Source organism: Hipposideros armiger, unplaced genomic scaffold (assembly GCF_001890085.2).
Source record: "Hipposideros armiger isolate ML-2016 unplaced genomic scaffold, ASM189008v1 scaffold_152, whole genome shotgun sequence".
NCBI lineage: Eukaryota > Metazoa > Chordata > Mammalia > Chiroptera > Hipposideridae > Hipposideros > Hipposideros armiger.
The window spans coordinates 133,062-153,195 of NW_017731502.1; the positions used below are offsets into that span (position 1 = coordinate 133,062).

Below are 20,134 nucleotides of genomic sequence, written 5' to 3' on the forward strand. Positions count from 1 at the left end.
GAGACAGTCAGCGGAGTGTCCAGGGCCCGGTGAGGCCCACAGATGGATGCTCACAGCTGTGCAGCCATGACAAGTAAGAGGAGAAGTGGCTCCTGCTCATAGGTGACACGCTGTGTGCCTCACAGCTCCCTTGTCACTAAGGGAGCAACACCTCCATTTCTGGTATTGTGAAGCCAAGTCACTTGCCCGAGACCTCTGGTAAGCGAGCCAACCAGTGGCTGAGCCGGGGAGAGCTGGCATTTAGCCCCTGGGCACATGGAGGCCCCTGGGCGCTCCAACTCCCAGTCAGTCCCCGCTCACGCTTGTTTCTGTGCCCCTGACCACACAGCCCCCCAGGTCACCTTGTGTCCTTCACGGCTGCTGTCTTGTCCATATACCGCCTGGGAGGTAAACTGCCTGAGGGCAGGGACTTGGGCTGCACACTTGCTGCACGGAGCCCAGACTGCCTGCATACACGCTTCCTGCCTCTGCAGGTTCCCATACTCGGCAACCTGCTCCATGATCCATGTGAACTAAAAACCACACACCCAGACAAACACTACGGAGCTGGCTGCCCCTCGAGAGTGGGCCCTCTCTCCGCCCCCAGCCCCAGGGAGACAGCTAGATCCTGCTTCTGTCCCTCCTTGGTGGGTACTTGGGGAGCTTGAGACTCTGAGTCAGATCTCGGGTGACGGGGGGATATGAATGTGGAGAAAATAGGGCCCCCACAGGAATGAGAGAAAGTGGGGGAGGCCCAGCCTAGCTGGCCCCATAGGCCGGCTCGCTCTCTGTGGCCGGCACAGAGGCTCCCGCCCCAGCTCCTCGCACCCTGGGCTCCCTGGGGTCTGGTTCCTGAACTGACGTCTTCAGACTTTCAGAATTCCTAGAATTGGTTGCAAAAGGCCACCTCAACGCTAGCTTGAGAGAGGGAACATCGTGTTTACACGAGGCTGGCCCGGGGAGGTGAGGAGGCCGGGCCAAGGTAAATATCAACACCAGCTTGGCTTTCAAAGTCAAGGATGTAGAAAATAAATAGAGAAGGAAATTTCCTCTCCTGAGGACCCAGCAGCCCGGGCCGGCCAGGGCTGGTGGGTGTGCCTGTCACACCCCCCCCTCCTCCCCCCGTGTCCCCGACTGTCAGAGGACACTGGGACGAGGCTGCAGTGCCAAGATCCACACGCCTGCAGGAGCAGAGAGGACTGTGGAGGAGCAGGTCAGGCAACCTGGGCGGGGCCAGGCAGGCCCTGCCCTCCTCTGCCCAGCGACCCGCCCAGCTCATCCTCGGTGTGGCCTGAAGGAGACTGCTGGTCCTGCCGCCAGGGTGGGATTCAACGGTACCGTGGGTGCAGTGGCTCATTTTGAAGGAAGGTTGCACCTAAGTGGCCCTGGACCTGATGACACTCCTGTTCTGACCATCTGAGCAGGGAGACGAGCCACCAGAAGATTTGCCAGCAGAATTCATTCATTCTTTCACTCTGTCATTCAGTAAACGCACACTTTTGGAGCCCCTCCCTGTGCCAGGAGCTGTGCAGACCTGGTGCAAATTCTCCTTCCTTCATGCCTCACAACAGCCTTTGAGGTACAGATAGAGAGACAAGCTCAGAGAGGTAACGCAGTTTGCCTGGGACCACACAGCAAGTAAGGTGCAGAGCTGTGAGCACAGGTGTGTGTCGGGGGTAAGGTTATGTGAACAGACGGCTGCCTGGACTGCCTGCAAAGCTGGGGCAAGCTGCATGAAGGAGGAGGCGGGGGGCGGGGGGTGCACCAGGCCCAGAAGAGGGAAAAAATGAAGGGGGGTGAGCCCTGTGGGCTGTGGCTCTCCACAACCTACCCAGCCTTTTGGGACGCCACCAGCCGGGGCCCAGCAGTCTGTTTCAATGAGCAGTGCCTTCTGCAGATGGGCAGACGGGGTTGTTCACAGGAGAGCAGGGCTTTATGGGAAGGCAGGAGCTCCCATCCAGTTTATCCATTTTATTGGATCTCAGCTATGGGGAAGGTTCCTCGGCACCCACCCCCGCCTCTGTACACAGCCCAGGAAAGACAGCTGGCCTGACTGGGCCTCCTGGAGGGAGCCTGGGTCTGCCCCTTGCTCCTGGCACTGCCCAGGCAGTGTAGGGGACCAAGTGAGGCACCCAGAGGGCTTACGATGAGCCTCTACAGAAGGGGGGTGGGGATGGATTTTACATAACTGCTCAGGGATTTTCCAGAACGAGTTCCCTGGGCCCCAGATGGGTTTCTCCACTAAGGCAGGCAGTCTTTTTCCCATCAGCTGGGCTCAGAAAGGCAGCAGCAGTCTTAATTTTAAATCTCCAGAAACTTCAGCCTTGACAAATACTATATGATCTCACATATATACTCTAAAAAAGTCGAACTATCTCTTGGAACTAGGGAGTAGATGGGTGGTTGCCAGGGCCTGTGGGAAGTGGAGAGACGGTGAAAGGGCACTGACTTTCAGTTATAAGAGGGTTAAATTCTAGGGATGTACAGTAGTAAACTACAGCTTAATACTGTACTACAGTACTGTGTACTTCAAATTCGCTAAGAGAGTAGATCTTAAGTGTTCTCACTGCACACGCAAAAAGTAACTGTGAGGTGATGGATGTTAATTTGATTGTAGTAATCATTTTACAATGTATACGTATATTAAATCATCACGTTGTACAACCTAAATATATACAATTTTTATTATCTGACAATTATTCCTAAATAAACCAGGGGGAGGGGAAGAAACTTAAGCATTGTCTCCTAGACTGTGGACTCCCAGAGGGGGCTGAGATTGGTGCTCCCTGCTGGGCGCACATATAGCACCTGGTGGAGAAGGGGCCCAGAATGGAGATGGTATTCAATTGGCAAAGATTTTTTTTAATGTTAATACTCAGTGCTGGCAAGAATATGGTGAAACACTTGAAGGAGGAATATAAATTGGTACCTTGTTTTTTTTAAAGAATTTGAGAATATGCAATACAAAGCTTTAAAAATGTACCCTGAGGAAGAGAGAAATAATCTCTTTGCAAATGATAAGTATACCTAGAAAGTCCAAGAAAAATACATGCTAAGATGAATACAGACAATAACATTCAGTAAGATAGCAAGATATAAAATTAACGAATATTGTAGCCTTCCTATATACAAACAACATCCAGTTAGAAAATACAATAAAAGAGAAGAACCCATTATAAGAGCAATGAAAAAGAGAAATTACTAGGGAATAGACCTAACATGAAATACACAAAATCTATATGAAAAAAACAACTTCAAAACAGTCCTGCAACAGCCTCACAAGAAGCTTATGAAAAGTAAACTGAAACGAATGGGGAAACACCCTTTGTTTTTGCACAGGACAATTCAACATCAATCAAGATGTCAACTTTTCCCAAGTTAGTATATAAATTTAGCACAAGCTTAATTTACAAAAATCAAGTATCTTTTCTGGAGCTAGACAAGCTGGTTCTAAAGTTTATATGGAAAAATAAGAATATCTAGGAAAACGTTTCAAAAGGGGCAATGTGGTTCCCCTATTCTGTGTTTAAACATGTCATAATGTCTATAATTAAGACGGTTATGTCAGCATGAGCATAGACAGATGGGCCAATGGAACAAAATGAGTCCAGAAACAACAAAATAGACGTCCAAGGACACATGGAAATTTAGTGTTTGGATGATAAAGGTCTGGGGACTGTGACCTCAACTCATTAGAAAAGAATGGACTGTTTAATATAGACGATATGGGGACAACGGGATAGTTATTTGCAAAGAGATAAAATTAATTCCATGCTTCACACTGTACATTAGAATCAACTCCAAATGAAAGAGACCTAAATGTGTAAAAAAACCCCACAAAAAACGAAACCATACAAATACTAAATGGAAACATGGATGAATTATACTTTACGACCCATGAGTGGGGAGCCTCTGACCTAAAATCTCCAAGCAATAAAAACATACATTGGATTACGTAAAAACACGTGTGCACTTCTGCGTGTAAAATACACTATAAGTAAAGTAAAAAAGACTGCAATCTGGGAGAAAACATTGCAGTATACCACAGAAGGCTCATCTCCTTTATATACAAATAACTCTGAAAAATAAAGAAGAGAAAGATCAATGAACTGATGTTTAAAAAGCAGGCCAAACACATAGTTCACAGTAAAAGGTAGGCAGTTGGCCCTTAAACATAAGCAAAGGTACTCAACCTTAATCAGAATAAAAGGAATGCTAAAATTTCGTAGGACACCAAAAATACTAACTAGAAAAGAAAAAATTGGGACTTCAAAAAAAATCAAAACTTCTGGTCTCTGAAAGATACCACTATGAAAGTGAAAAAGCAAACCACAGACTAGGAGAAAACACCCAGTCTGTATATAAAAGGACCTGTATTCAGAATATACAGAAAAGTCTTAAAGCTCAATAATAGACAACCTGATTTCTTATAAATGGGCAAAAGATTTGAACAGACACTTCACAAAAGGGGAACTACAATGGCCAGTAAGAACCTGAAAAGATGTTCAACGTCCTTTGTCTTCGGGGAAATGCAAATCTAAACCACAAAGAGACTGCACACCCCACCTAGAAGAGCCAAAATAAAAAGGCTGGGAACTCCCGCTGCTGCTAGTGGGAACGTCAACTGACATAACCACTTGGGAGAAAGGTCTGGTGACTTACAAAGTTTAACATACACTTAAACCATATGACCCAGCCACTCCACTGTTTACCCCAAAGAGATGAAAACACATGTCTGCAAGACTTGTGCAAGAATGATCACAGCAGATTTATTCATAATAGGCACAAATGAGAATCAACCCAAATGTCCACCAAGAGGCAAACAGAGAAACTGGGGGATAGCCATACAGTGGATACTTCTCACCATCAAAAGAACAAACCACTAACGCATGCAGCAAAGTGCATGTATTTCAGAATCCTTACGCCGAGTCAGAGGCCCAACACAAAAGACTACATAGTGTACAAATCCATTTATATGGAATTCTAATTAAAACTAATCTGTGGTGACAGTAGATCATCTGTCACAACTTACTCTGTATTTTAAATGGGTGCATGTTATTTTATGTAAATCGTACCTTAATAAAGTTGAGTTTTTAGAAAGCAGCCCAGCATTTTCTCACCTATCTGATTGGCAGAAATCCCAAAGCTTGACAATCCATTCTATTTGTGAACCTGTGGGGAAAAGCAGTGTCCTGCGATGCTGGTGGGGCAGTAATAGCACAAGCCCTACAAAGGAAAACCTGGCTCTATCCAACATAATTACTTTTGTCTTAACTGCTGGCCCCGCAAGCTCACTTTCAGGAGTCTACCTAAAGCAACACCTCCATAAATACAAAAGGACATCATTCACTGCTGCATGATTCGTTCCAGGAAAAGACTGGAAATAACCCAAGTCGGAATCAGCTAATGAAACCATTCACTGCACATCATCCTGTGCATCACTGTGGCCCCAAAACAGTTAGAAAGAGCTCAATGAACAGATAGGGGGAAATTTCCAACATTTACATAGTGAAAGACAAATAAATGCACAGTATTTGGTACTGTGTGAGAAAGAAGAGAAAATAATATTTTACAATTTTTTTAAATGTTGCAAAAATAAACACAGGAATGGTAAAACAGAAATCGATTGAAATGGTTACTTGTAGGGGGTGGGTGGAATGGAGAGGAGGCTGCTCTCAGCATACCTTTTAGCTTCAGAATCAAGTAAGTATTTTACATATTTTAAACTGAAACCAAGAAAAATAACCCAAAGCACAGCAACAAAGCAATTAATTGGACTTCACCAAAATTCAAAACAATTTTTGTGTTTTTAAAGACACATTTAACAACACTAATAAGAAAGTGAAAAGATGGGCCGGCTGTGTGGCACATTGGTTAGAAGTTGGCTTGGGACGCCAGCTCTGAGCAGCCGAGTCCCAGTTTGGATCCCACATGAGGGCCAGTGATGCTGCGCCCTCCACAGCTAAGATGGTGAACAACAGCTCAACCTGGAGCTGGGCTGCTGAGAGTCGCCAGTGACAGTGTAGGCTGCAGGGGGGCTGCAGTGGGCTGCTGTAAAGCTACCGTGAGTGGCCGGCAGCCAGTGTGAGCTGCCAAGAGCCACAGTGAGCGGCCGTCCAGTGACCAGTGACTGATCTGCCTCAGCTGGGAAGAATGCAATGATAATATCAACATGGGCCAGTGAAGTGACATCCTCCACAACTAGACTGAAGAACAAAAGGACAGCAACTTGTCTGTCCCCCTCCCCCAATTCCCCAATAAAATCTTAAAAAAAAAATTGAAAAAGTGAAAAGACAACTCTCAGAGTGAGAGAAAATATTTGTAAATCATGTGATAAGGAACTTGTATCTAGATCACTTACAAGTCAATAATAAAAAGCTAAATAACCCAATTAAAAATGGGCAAAGGAGTTGAATAGAGCTTTCCCCACAAAAGACATAAATGGCTGAGAAGCCCAAAGACATGGACATGGACACCTGAACATTATTAGGCATCAGGAAAATGCAAATCAAACCCACGAGGATATGCCACATTGCATCTATTAGGATAGCTTTAATTAAAAAGTCAGATAATAAGTGTTGGTGAAGGTTTGGTGGAACTGGAACCCTCCTATGTTGCTGTTGGAAACGTAAAATGGTGCGGCCACTTTGGACACCAGACGGGCAGGTCATCAAAAAGTTAAGAGTTACCACGCGGCCCAGCGATTCCACTCTTGGGTGTATCCCCAAGAGAAACAGAAACCTGTGTCCTCATGACAGCTTGTACATGAATGTTCATAGCACTATTCGTAACAGTTAAAAGGTGGAAGCAACCCAAATGTCCACCAGCTGATGGATGGAAAATGCGGTCTGTCCACACAGTGGAATATTCTTCCGCCAAACACCTGTCTGCACTCGGTCTTCTCAGGAGCTTGAGGACCGCCCCCACTGTACAAAGCAGGCAGCACAAGCTCAGAGGAAATGATGTTACCCATCAAGGAGACCTAAGGAGCTGGTAATGGGTAGAGGAGAGGCTTTTTCCACTTTATCTCCCTACTTATTACTAATTTGTTTTCTAAAATAATTGTTTTCTAAAAAAAAAAATATCAGGGAAGGACAGTCAGAAGCCTGCTTCCTGGATCAACACTGTGCAGCTGACACATACTGAATGGCCCCACAGCCATCAGCTCACACAGGAACCTGGGCAAGCCCAGGGCAGGTCAAGGCCAGGCCAGCCTCCCACCTGTCCTGGCTCCTGAGACCCCTCTGTCCTGTGACCCCTTTCAGGAGCTGATCTTAAGCTGCCCTGAGGCTCTGGACCAACTGGGAGGCTCAGCCCCCAGGCTCAGGGCCCCGCAACAGTGATGGGACCCAGCACTCTGAACCAGGGGACTGTGGAACCACCCAGCTCGTCACAAGTGGCCGGCAGAACGCGCAGCTAGACCCACACAGCCAGAGGGCCTCGAGGTTTCGCTTTCCAGTCTGCCGAGGAGACCAAGAGGGGCTGTTTGTCATCCGGTTTCAAACGTGTGTCCCATTTCTGGACCACACTGCCTAGAGCATGCCGTGGACTAAGGTTTTTCTTTCATAAACACTGTAATTATCTTGTGAATGGCACAATTATGTTTGTGTGTTTGTGTGTGTGTTAAAAGTGTTCATTTGATAAATGTAAACATTTTGAATGTACTGGTTTTTGAAACCCAGTTTTGGCATTTCTCTTTTTTAAAAATAAAAAATGGAAATATCCAGGCCTCCCTGGGCTTCTGAGCGGCCCTGTTCCCCAAACCTGCTTGCTGGGTCCTCACAGGTAGGATTCTGTGTGCTGGGTGGAGACACCGCTGGGACCCCTACGGAGTCAGGGCTGTTTCCAGGGGCGCTGCTGGCTTTGGCTGCCCATGAGGGAACAGGACCTGTCGCCTCCAGGTATCCCTGGCCCCTGGCTGCTTTCCTCGGGCCTCCACAGCCCTCTGGTGTTGTTCCCACCCACACTCCATGAAGCACCAGACTGGTTTTCTCAGAAAAGCATCCCGTCGAGTCCGTCATGCCCCAGTTTCACAGCCTTCACTGGCTTTTCCTGGCGCACAGGGAGCGTGCAGTCCATACTCCTTTCTGGCCCACTAAACCCCATGCCCCAGCCCTGCCGGCCTCACCAAGCCCCTCCTCCCACACTGCCTCTCTCCTGCCCCCTTACACCAGCTTCCAGCCACCCAAGCTCCAGCGTGCTCCCCTTCCTCTGGGCTCGCACTTTCCTCTGGCATGGAGACCCCTCCCCACATGCTGGCTGTGCACAGCTCCTGGTGTCTTCCCTGATCACCCCCCTAAAACAGCCTCCCCCTCATTCTCAGGCTCAAACAACCTGTTTGCTTCCTCCAGAGCCCCTACCGAAATTTGTCACCACATTTCTGTTTGTGCATCTGCCTGACTCCCCACGGGACCACCAGCGGCCCTCGAACAGCCAGAGGGCAGGGCCTGGTCTGTCTGTTCACCGCTGTGTCCCCAACCCTGGCGCAAAGCCTGGCCCAATACATAGCTTTTACATGAACAGTGATTCACAGCCATCTGCTCTGGACATGACTCCACAGTGGAGAAAAGAAAAGGGAATTTTTGGTGTGAACATAATACCCAAGAATCAATAAGGAAAGGGTCCCTCAGTCTAGCTGGTTTCTGGGGTCTCTGGCAAGTCAGGCCCTTGGCCTCCAAGCCCCAAAGGACACTGGGGCAGGGCTGTGGTCATCTCCCGGTGGGAGCCTGTGGGCCAAGTGGGCCGTGGGGCCACTTTCCGAGCAAGGCCTTAGCTACAGACCATGACACCTTATTGTCCTTCCTGGGCCACCATCGGGTCCCAAACCAGGCCACAGGAGTGCAGGGTGGTGGACAGTTCTCACTTTTGAACCACAGGAGGCCCCTAGGCAGGACTGGTGCTGCTCAGAAAGGATGCTCTGTAGGCAGCGACCGTGGGGCTTCCCGAGTTGGTGGCCTTGCAGGCTAACCTGTGACCACGCTGGACCCAAGTCCACCTGCAGCATGTGCCTGGGGGTGGGTGGGGGGCACTGGAGGTGCCACTGGGTCAAGGCCCAGGCGACCCAGGCCCTGACTTCCCAGATTCCTGTCGGGAGCTCCCGTCACATCGCAGACACATGGGCCGACTCAGGAGTAACCCTGCCCTCTCATAGTAAGTCCAGAATCCAGGGGACAGTGGGAGGACAACGGCCCAGGGTCCATGCCTGTATCATGGGACCCCAACATTTCAAGATCCTTCTGCCCCTCCGCCAAGAGTGGCTGGTGCGAGCAGATGATGGCCACGGGACAAACAAGGGGGAAGAAGAGGGTAGTGTCTGCACAAGGAAGGCAGGGTCAGGTGGGGAAGGCTCCCCTGGGGACGGACAGCCCAGGCCCTGCAGGGGACGTGCAAGTGCCCTTGCTATCTGCCCCTGGCAGCCAGGGCCCTGCTTCGCTTTATATCTACACATTCTCCCTCCTTCAGTGGAGGAAAAAACGACCCCTCCCCCAGCCCAGGCTCAGGGGTCTGCATTCCCCCACCTTACACACCACCACTCTGGCACCTCCACTTTGAAAGATGTGTACCTGCCTTCTCACCCTTGTACCCCAACACTCACGGCCTCCTCTGCTGCGCAGATTTGGGAGTGGAATTAAGACCCAAGCTCTCTTCTCAGGGAACCCCAGCCCCAAACTCAGCCCTCAGGCGCCAGGCAGCTGAGGGCTGGGGGAGGGAAGGACGGGTTAGCTAGAGCTCCCGAGGCAACTTCCAGCTCTCGAGTCTTCCTGTGGAGATCTCATAAGCCTTTCCTAGCCCCACCCCCACAGGTGCTAACTCAGGGGCCCTGCGTGACTGCCCTATGACCCTACTGCTCCAGGGGTTCCAGAAACAAGGTTAAGGTTTGACCAGACAGAAACAGTTGTGGCTAAGGCAGCTGGTGAGACAAAAATAATGACTTCTACAAAGCACGCAGGCCGCCAATGGTGAGGGGAGAAAAAGGAGAAAGGAAATGCTTTATGTTGGCAGCAGGATGGGGGGCCTCCAGCCCCGCGGTGGGGTGTGGAGGACGCCTCTGCCTGGCTGCGCCTGAGCAGTTGATCAAAGGCACATTGAGGGGGAGGCAGGGCTGGGCCTGTGCACACATGTGGCTCGCAGGCCACCTTCGGGAGGCCTCTGCCCTCCCAGTCCTCCCCGCTTTCCCTACAGAGACTCTCTGGGCTGCAATTGATAAGGGGAGGAGGTCTGAGAAAAATGGCCTCGTGCTTCAGAGCCTGGATCCAGGGAAAAGGCCAGGCCCCCACCCAGGCCTGCACTCTGAGAGGTGCTGGTGGTGCTCAGCCGCTCCTGACTCACTGCTCCAGGCACCACACCTGACACACACAGACAGGGACAGGATGTCCTTGTGGGGGGCGTCCAGGGGGTTTGTGTGAAAGGAGGCACAGGTGGGAAGCAGTGAACAGGCTGCTGAAAGCAGGTACTAGATGGGAGGAGGGAGAATGAAGAAGGTAGGTGGGGGTTGTAGCTCCCCTGCGTCTGGGGAGGTGCAGATCTTAAGCAACAGAACCCCGGAGCAGGGCGGCTCCATGACAGTCCGTCCTTCCGCATGAGGAAGGGGCTGCTTGTTTCTACCTTCCCACCTGAGGCTGAATGGGGCCTCCAAGGCCAGCGAGGAAGGATGCAGGATGTGGAGAGAAGTCCTGTCCCAGGGGAGACAGCAGGCTCAAGGAAAGAGAAACTGCTGTCAGGGTTGGGATCCCTGTCCCCCCACTACCAACGAGATGGCTGGAGAGCTTGGCCCATGCATAGGACGAGTATTAGGCAGGCATTAAGCATGTTTTCAAGCAAGTTTTAATGATGTGATAAAATGACCAGAAATTATTAAATGAAAAGAGAAATTAAACTGATCATCTCTCGACCCCACTTACATGCCTGCTGTTAAAAAAAAAAAAAGCTAGAAGTGAAAAGCATATCAGAAAAATAACCTCCAAGTGGTAGAATCATGGGTATAAATTTTGTTCTTTATCTTAGAATTTGTTTACAATGCTCACACAGGACTTTCCTCATCAGAAACAATGCAGAGTACAGAGTGGGGATACTTAAGTCCCAGGGCCCCTCAGGGAGCGTGCTGGCTGAGGAAGTGCTCTGCCTGGCCCCAGCGCACTGGGACAGTACCTGTAGGTCTTTTTTCCCCCCCCTCTCAGGAAGTTCTGACCAGCAAAATAAGAACCTGTTACAGGGGAATCGCGCCATTTTAACCACAGACTCCTCAGTGAGGTTTAAATGGGAGACCCTGGAATTCCCAGCCCACAGCACAGGCTGCCAAATGTCTCCTCGTTTGATTAGTCTGGAAAATGGGCCTCAGGCCCTGCTATATTTAGCATCCTCCCTCTGGGCATGTCCTTAAAGGAGCACCAAAACCTAAGTGCTCTAAGGTGTGTGTTTAAGACCTAAAGACAAGGATGGCCTTGCTCAGAGAGGGGGTCACTCCAAAAACAGGTGAGGAGCAGCCTGGTTTTGGGCTTTCAGCCCCTCATTACCTAATGACATTCAAAGGCCAAGGGGCCCAAATTAGCAGCAGCAGTAGCAGCAGAGAACGACTTAACACCAGGGCGTGTCGTCTGTGCTTCAGTTCCTCCACTTAGTCTGGGGAATAGTGAGGATTTATTTTGGGGACGCGTGGAAGATGGACTGCTGGGCCCGGGCTTGTTTGCTTTCTTCCCAGCTTCAAAACAGATTTTTCAAATTAGGTGGTAAGAGTATAGGGCAATTTCTGTGGCACCAACATGCTTTCTTTCAAGATATGATTTATGTTTGGCCCACATTTTAAACGAAATGGTTATTGAGATAAATGGCCATGCTGGAGGCTGAAAAATGGTTTCCATTATGTAGTTCTTCTTTTCAGTTCCTTAGAAAACTTTTGAAAAGTGCTCATTTAAAAAGGCGAACACTTTGCATTTTTGTTCCCTACCTCACAGGGCTTTTGGGGTCAAGTTTGGAGGAGGAGGAATGCCTGAGAGCTCTAGAGTGAGGTGAATGCAAGATATAAACATACACAGACTTTACTTGGTAAGAAGAGATCATTTTGAAACTTTAAATCATGCAAATGCAGGTGACCTGGGCTATCAGAGAGGGCCAGGATTCAGTTCCAGGTGGACAGTCTCCCAAGGGCCCCGCCTCCGGGCCTGACTGGCAGAGAACATGGGATGAGAAAGACGCTGACCCCCAGACCTTGTATAAAGCTACAGGAACCAGACGGTGTGACAATGAGATAAGGACAGAAAAGAGTAGGGAGGCAGAAACAGGCCCACACATATACCATTCAACTGACTTTCAACAAAGGTGCCAAGGTAATTCAGTAGGGAGAGACTTTTCAACAAACGGTGCTGGAACAATGAGATAACTGTATGGAGAAACAGGAACCTCGACCCTTGCCTCAAACCACACACAGAAATTAACTGGAAATGAATCATTGACATATATGTAAAAGCTAAAAGTATAAAACTCCTAGAAAAGAACAAAAAAGTGAGATTTTTGGGGCAGGCAAAGAATTCTTAGGATACTAATAGTATGGACCATAAGATAAATTAATAAATTGGACCAACAAAATTCAAAACTTTATCTCTCTTAAAAACCATGTTAGGCAAATGAAAAGTCAAGCCAAAGATATGGAGAAAATATATGCAATACATATACCTCACAAGGACCTATGTCCAGAAAATATGAAGAACTCATAGCTCAGTAAGAAAGTAAATAACCCAATGAAAACATGGGCAAGTTTGAAAGAAATGCCACAAAAGAAGATATACAGATGACAAAAAGATACATGAAAAGACGTTCAGCACCCACTGGCATCAGAGACCTGCAATTAAAATCACAAGATACCACCACACACCTACCTATATGGCTAAAATTTAAACCTGCCAGCTCAAGTGTTGGCCACGATGTGGAGGGACCGGAACGCTCACACACTGCTAGTGGGAACAGCAAATGGTACAGACACTTTGAAAAACCATTTGATAGTTTCTTTAAAAATTAAACATACTTATCTCATATGATAACCCAGCAATTCCAAAGACTTGTACACAAAGAAACCTTGGAGCTTTATTTATAACAGTCCCAAACTGGAAACAACTCCAATATTCATCAATAGGAGAGTGAATAAACAATTATGATATATTTATAAAATGGGTTGCTATTCAACAATAAAAAGGGACCATGCAACAACATGGATGAGTCTCAAAAATATTGTGCTGAGCAAAAGAAGCCAGACAAAAGAGTATGTAATATATGATTCCAAAAACAATCCTAAAATTTGTATGGAACCACAGAAGACCCCAAACAGCCAAAGCAATTATAAGAAAGAACAGAGTTGGCGGCAGCACATTTCCTGATTTCAAATCATACACAAAGCTATAGTAATTAAAATAGCATGCTACTGGCATAAAAATAGACATGTAGACCAATGGAACAGAACCGACAGCCCAAAATAAACACCTGCATTTACCTTCAACTAATCTTTGACAAGGGAGCCAAGAACACTTAATGGGGAAAGGGTAGTCTCTTCAACAAATGGTGTTTAGAAAACTGGATAACCACATGCAGAAAAATGAAATTGGACCCCTATCTTACACCACTCTCAAAAATTAACTCAGGGCTGGCAGAGTGGCTCAGTTGGTTAAGAGTCAGTTTAAGAGTGTGAGCTCTGAGCAACAGGGTTGCCAGTTCGATTCCCACATGGGCCAGTGAGCTGTGCCCGAGCTGAGCTGCCGCTGAACTGCCAACAGGTAGCAGGATGGCTCAGCTGGTGAGAGCACATGCTCCTAACAACAAGGTTGCTGGTTTGACTCCCGCATGGGATGGTGGGCTACGCCCACCCGCAACTAAGACTGAACACGGCACCTTGAGCTGAGTGGCCCAGCGAGCTGCCAACGAGCGGCCGGATGGTGACTGGACTTGGAGCTGAGCTGGCTGCGCCCTCTACAACTAAGATTGAAGGACAACAACCTAGCTGTTCCCCTTCCCCAATTCCCCAGTAAAAAATCTTAAAAAAAAAAAAATTAAAATGTATTAAAAACTTAAATGTGAGACCTGGTACTATAAAACTCCTATAAGAAGACACAGGAAAGAAGCTCTTTGACATTGATCTTGGCAATGATTTTTAAGATATGACATTAAAAGTACAAGCATCAACAAGTGAGACTACATCAAACTAAAAAGCTGAAGAGTAAATAAATAAATAAATAAATAAATAAATAAATAAATAAATAAATAAATGCAACCTACAGAGTGGGAGAAAGTATTCGTGAACCACATATCGGGTAAGTGGTTAATAACCAAAATATACAAAGAACTCATACAACTCAACAAAAATACAGAGGATGCCAAAAAATGTATACACATTTTAAGAAAGGAAAAAAACTGCATTAAAATTGTAATAATATATACCAATAACACAAGATGAATACAAGTCATGTTTGACTTCTGCAATTACAAGAGGTGCTCAAAGTGGTTACCATCAGTGTAATTTTAATATATTTTTTCCTTTCTTAAAATGTGTATACAGTTTTTTGGCACCCTCTGTATAAGCAATTTGATTTAAAAATGGGCAGGTGATCAGAATAGACATTTTCCAAAGAAGACATTTAAATGACCAACAGGCACATGAAAAGGTGCTCAACACCACTAATCATAAGGAAAATGGAAATCAAAACCAGAATGGGACACCTTATGCCTATTAGGATAACTATTATGAAAAAAAGAAAGAAAAGAGAGAGAAAGAAAGAAAGAAAGAAAGAAAGAAAAGAAAGAAAGAAAGAAAGAAAGAAAGAAAGAAAGAAAGAAAGAAAAAGAAAGAAAGAAAGAAAGAAAAAGAAAGAAAGAAAGAAAGAAAGAAAGAAAGAAAGAAAGAAAGAAAAGAAGGAAGGAAGGAAGGAAGGAAGGAAGGAAGGAAGGAAGGAAGGAAGGAAGGAAGGAAGGAAGGAACGAACGAACAAGTGTTGGCGAGGGTGTGGAGTAAAGGGAACCCTTGTGCACTGCGGGTGGGATTGCAAATTGGTGCAGCCACAATGGAAAACAGTATGGAGGTTCCTCAAAACATTAAAAATAGAACAACCATATGATCCAGCAATCCCACCCTTGAGTCTATCACCAAAGGAAATGAAAATGGGATACTGAAGAGATATATATGCACTCCCATGTTTATTACAGCATTATTCACAACAGCCAAGATACAGAAATAACCTAAGTGTCCATCAATGGATGAATGGATAAAGATGATGTGAAATACAGACTCGTATATCTATATCTCTATATGTCTATCTACCTATCTATCTACTTAACCTATCTGTCTATCCACTTTACCTACCTATTTACCTATCTACCTTCCTCCCTCCTTCCCTCTATATCTATTGGGTTGTCAGAAAAGTCATGATGCATTTTTGCAAAGAAAAACATAGAAAAATACGTCATGACATTCCCAACAACTCAGTATATAACAAAATATGATTCAGCTGTGAGAAAGCAGGAAATCCTGCCATTTACAACAACATGGATGGACCTTGAGGGCATTATGCTAAGTGAAATGAGTCAGAGAAAGACCAATATTGTATGATCTCACTTATATGTGGAATCTAAAAATGCCAAACTCATAAAAACAGAGAGCAGAATGGCAGCTACCAGGACCAAGAGGGTGGGGGAATTGGTGAGATGTTGATTAAGGGTACAAACCTGAAGCCAGTAGATAAATAAGTCCTGGAGATCTAATGCACAGCATAGTGATTATAGACAACAAACCTGTACTATAAACGTCAAAGCTGCTATGAGACTAGATCGTAATTGTTCCCACCACGAAAAAGGAATAATTGTGACGCAGTAGCTAACACTACGGTGGTAATCATACGGTGGTAATCAAATGTATCAGATCAACACGTTGTATACCTTAAACTTACACCTTAAACTTACAAATGTTATATGGCAATTATATCTCAATAAATATAAATTTTAAAATAATAAAAACAAATAAAAAAATACGACTCCGTTTATATGGAGCCCCATAGGATCCAAATGGAATCTGTGATGACAGAAAGCAGACCCTTGGTTGCCTGGGGCTGAGCAGTGGGGGGTTTGACTCCGAAGGGCCCCACAGAAATCCCTACTTTCTGGAGTGATGGAAATCAACCCTTTTTTGATTGTGGTGGTGGGTACACAGGTGTGTAAATTTGTCAAAACTCATAGAAAAGTACACTTTTGTATGCATTCTATTGTATGTAAATTATACTGTTTTCTCACCTGAAAAAAAAAAAAAGACTAAAGTGGTACTGCTCTCAGAGGGTTACTGCGACAATTAAATGAATTAAGGACTATAAAGTGCTCAGAATAGCACCTGACACAGGGTACATATGCGAGTATGTGCTGTTACTTGTTTACAATTATTGAGCACACCATCTTACAGCCTAAAAAAAAGAACAAAACCCTGTTCACATCATTAACATTTTTCCGTAAGCTCTTGGAAGTTGTGGGTAATTAATCTCATATCATAGCCTAATTAAAGCGTTTCATGCTGAAAATAACCTGGATTTGTTTCCTACTCTCTGCCATCTCTCCTGGAAGAGGACATCTTAGATGTCACTCCTTCTCTCTCTCACAAGAATTATTAAATGCTGATTCTGTGTCATATCCAAATTTGACTCTCTGTAATCTCTACCATACAGATAAAGAATTTATGGCTCAGAGACAGCAGATGACTCAGGGTCACACAGCTAGTGAATAGCAGAGCTGAGATTCAAGCCCAGGTCTGTCTGGTTCCATGCTCCATGCTCTCTCCTCTGCTGCGGCTTCTGGCAAACAGGTCCATTTTGAGGCTCCGCGTGTGTGTCTTGCCAAAAGAACTAGCCCCTGAAGGGGCTATGGTATGACACAGTTTGTGCTGGCCTCAAAGGGGCCTTCTTGAAGCAGCTGACAGGTCACTGCTGAGAGGGCAGTACCATCCAGCCTGTCCCCTGGGCTCTCAGTTATCACTAATCCTAACACAGCCCCCATGCTCTGCACAACACCAGGTCTCTAGAAATGCCACAGACTGATGGCAGGTTCCCATGACACTCAGGGACACCAGTCAGCCCTAGGCTCTGTGCTTCTCCTAGCTAGGTGGACAACAGAGGGCCCCTGAAATCACACACAGGTACCTGCCAGCCTTCCCGCCACCTTCCTGGGTCCCTGCTATGCTCACAGCTATAGCTTGGCTCAGTGGCATTGGGTGTATGAAACAAATAGCACTGGACTTAGGGCAGGCACCCCCAATTTCAGATCTGGGCACTGCCACTTGCTAGCTCTATATCTCAGGCAAGGTTACTTAATCTGTCTGAGACTCAGTTTCCACTATCAGCTTCACAAAGGTCGTCAAGGGTAAATAAAATAATGATCAGAAAGCATTATCCAGGCCTGGCACCGAGCAGGCCCTTAGGAAATGTTAATCAACTGTGCTGAGGCCACAGGAGCAAGTAGTGGGGTGGGGACTAAAAATCCCTCTTGGCTATCGACTAAGGACGTCATACTGGACATGTGGTTTGTTTTATAATCTCCCTCACTGCTACATGCAGATCCTTGAGGGAACATGGGGCCTAAGACCGAGTGATCAGGAAGAAAAATGAAGCTCTTTATGGAGGAAGCATCCATTCATTCAACCACTCAGCCATTCAACAAACATTTATGGAACACCTGCCGTGTACCAGACCCTATGCTGGGCTCTGGGTGCTCAGCAGTGATCAGGGCAGATGAGGCCCCACTCTAGGGAGGTCCCCACTGTGTGAAGCTCACATTTTAGTGATGGTGACAAGAAACTCATACATAACTGGATCTAAGAAAATAGCTCCAAGACCTCTTAAGTGCCTGAAGGAAAATAAACATGGAATGAGAAGTGGAATAGCAGAGGAGCACTTAGTTTAGATAGGGGTTTTGAGTAAGGTCTCTCAGAGGTGACATTTAAGCTGAGACCCAAAAGATGGGAAGGGGCCAGCCCATCCAATAGCAGAGGGAGGGTGGCTGTAGGTGGAGGGAACAGCAGGTGCAAAGACCTGAAGGTAGAAAGGGTGTGGTGTGCTCCAGAGGCTGTGAGATCAGCAGAAGTTCTTATGAAAGGACTGATGCCTTCCACCAGGAGAGCAGAGCAAGTGGTTGGGGTGGAAAAAGCCTAAGGCAGAGGGACAGGAGCCCTGTGATCACAGGGCCCATGGTGAGGGGGTCTGGGTTTATTCTAAGCCATTGAACTTAAGCAGGACGCCACCTGATGATGGACGGCACGGGGAGAAATGGAGAGCAGTGTACATACTGGAACTATACTTTGAAGGGAGAATCAGCAAGGCTGGTCATAAATATCTAAGATCAGAATCCTAAAGTGTCAGAGCTGAAAATAATCTTACACGCATCAAGTTTACCGCCCCCCCCCTCCATTGTTATAGAAGGGGAAACTGAGGCCCAGAGAGGGGCCATGGCCTAAGCAAGGCCATAGACGGAGCTGGGCCTAGAATCCTGGACTACCAGGGCGGTCCGTGCCTGCGGAAACACAGGTGAGAGGGTCTGCTCTCCGTGGACTCCCCCTATCTGAGTGCGCTCACACAAACGTTTACTCTGAAAACAAAGGCAGCGACCCCCGTGGAACACAAACATCTGCCCGAGGTGTATGTGAAACACTGCACTTTTCTTGAGAAACGGAAGTCTTGGCTTTTTCCCTCTGCAGTTCCGGTGAAGGTTCTGGAAAGGCACAGACCTATCCTGAAATTCAGGCCATATCGCCAGGACAAAACTAAAGGCGGAGCCAGTCATGACGGAAGGCTGCTGATGGAACCGCGCTGGTAAGGTGGAGCCTCCTCGCCCCTTCCCCACCCACCACCCCTGTCTCCAGGCTGCTGATGGCACATTACCCAGAGCCCACGCTGGTAAGGGGGTTGAGTAGAGCAGCACCAGTGTTTATGAGGAGATGGCCATACTCGCCAGCAGCAATCCTTACAGACATTTCTTTTTCTACCTAATTTGCCCCTAAGGAGCTATTTCGAACCCACCACAATCAGTTGCCCTCTAGCCCTGTTGTTCCCGTAGGTCCCTGGGAGCAGTGCTTCCAAGCTCTCCCTACCCAGGCACCAGCCAGAGAGGCTGGCCTGACCTCTCCGACCTGCTCAGTGGAGGGGGTCTCCTCCTCCCCATAGGCAGGTCCTGAAGCCCTTCCCCTCTGAACCATGGCCAGGCCTGACGGTGGTTTGGCAGGGGGCTCTATCCCTCCCACATAGAACTGCTTTTCCCTGCTGAGGACAGTAAGCTTCAGGGCTCCTATTTTTCTGGGATCAGCAAAAATTCTTTAAAAAGGACCGATGTGTTTCACTGTGAGAGCAAGAGTGTGAGGCTAGCAGGAGCCCGGCGTCCAGGGGAGCGCTCCTGAAGACTCCTGGGAAGGTGGGATACGCAACATCTCGACAGCTCTCCCAGGAGCTGGAACCCTGAGTACCTCATCCAGGCCCCCCACCCCCCCACCCCAATCTGTGCCCAGGGGCCTCGACCTGCAAATTTGAAAACAGCAGGCTGAGCTTTTCTCAGAGGAAGCCTGTGTGCCTCAAACACCAAAGCTACCCGAAGAGCTAGTCCTCCCACTGGCTTTACAGCTGTCCCCTCAGTCTGCTGGCCTGAGAGCCCCATTAGGGCTGCTGTCCCATCACTGCTCCCCCAGCCTGTCAAAGGGAGCCTGCTCTGAACCTTTCTTTGGCGCGCCCATGAACCTCTATGTGCTCTGGGAGGGACCGATGCAGGAGACTTTTAAGATGACAGAAGTTGGGCTCCATCTTAGGGATTTGGGCACTGTTAGGTGCCATGGGGGGTACAAAGATGACTAAGATGGGATGGCCCCTTCTCCCTGGCAGTCTTCACCTGGCCAGGAAGTTAAGGCACAGCTTGGATATCAGAAGGCAGGGTGTCTGATAGATGGGCCCAGGGGAGTGGCCTGAGCTAGACTAGGGCAGAGGGCTGGGCACTCAGCCCAGGCTCTGCCCAGGATGGTCTGGGTCAAGACCCTGAGGATAGAACATTCCAGAAGGAATGCCAGCATGGCCTTGAGAGAGGCCCCTAAGTAAGGCATCCTAGGAAGAAATCAGCCAGCCTTTAGAAACCAGAAGGCTTCCTGGAGGAGGTGATCTACACG

General features: G+C 47.4%; 1 protein-coding gene across 4 annotated transcripts in view; it reads right to left on the reverse strand.

The window, feature by feature from the left end:
* Positions 1-20,134, reverse strand: part of ATG7 (autophagy related 7) — a 250,861-nt gene that overhangs the window by 2,459 nt on the left and 228,268 nt on the right. The gene's annotated exons all lie outside the window — the stretch shown is intronic.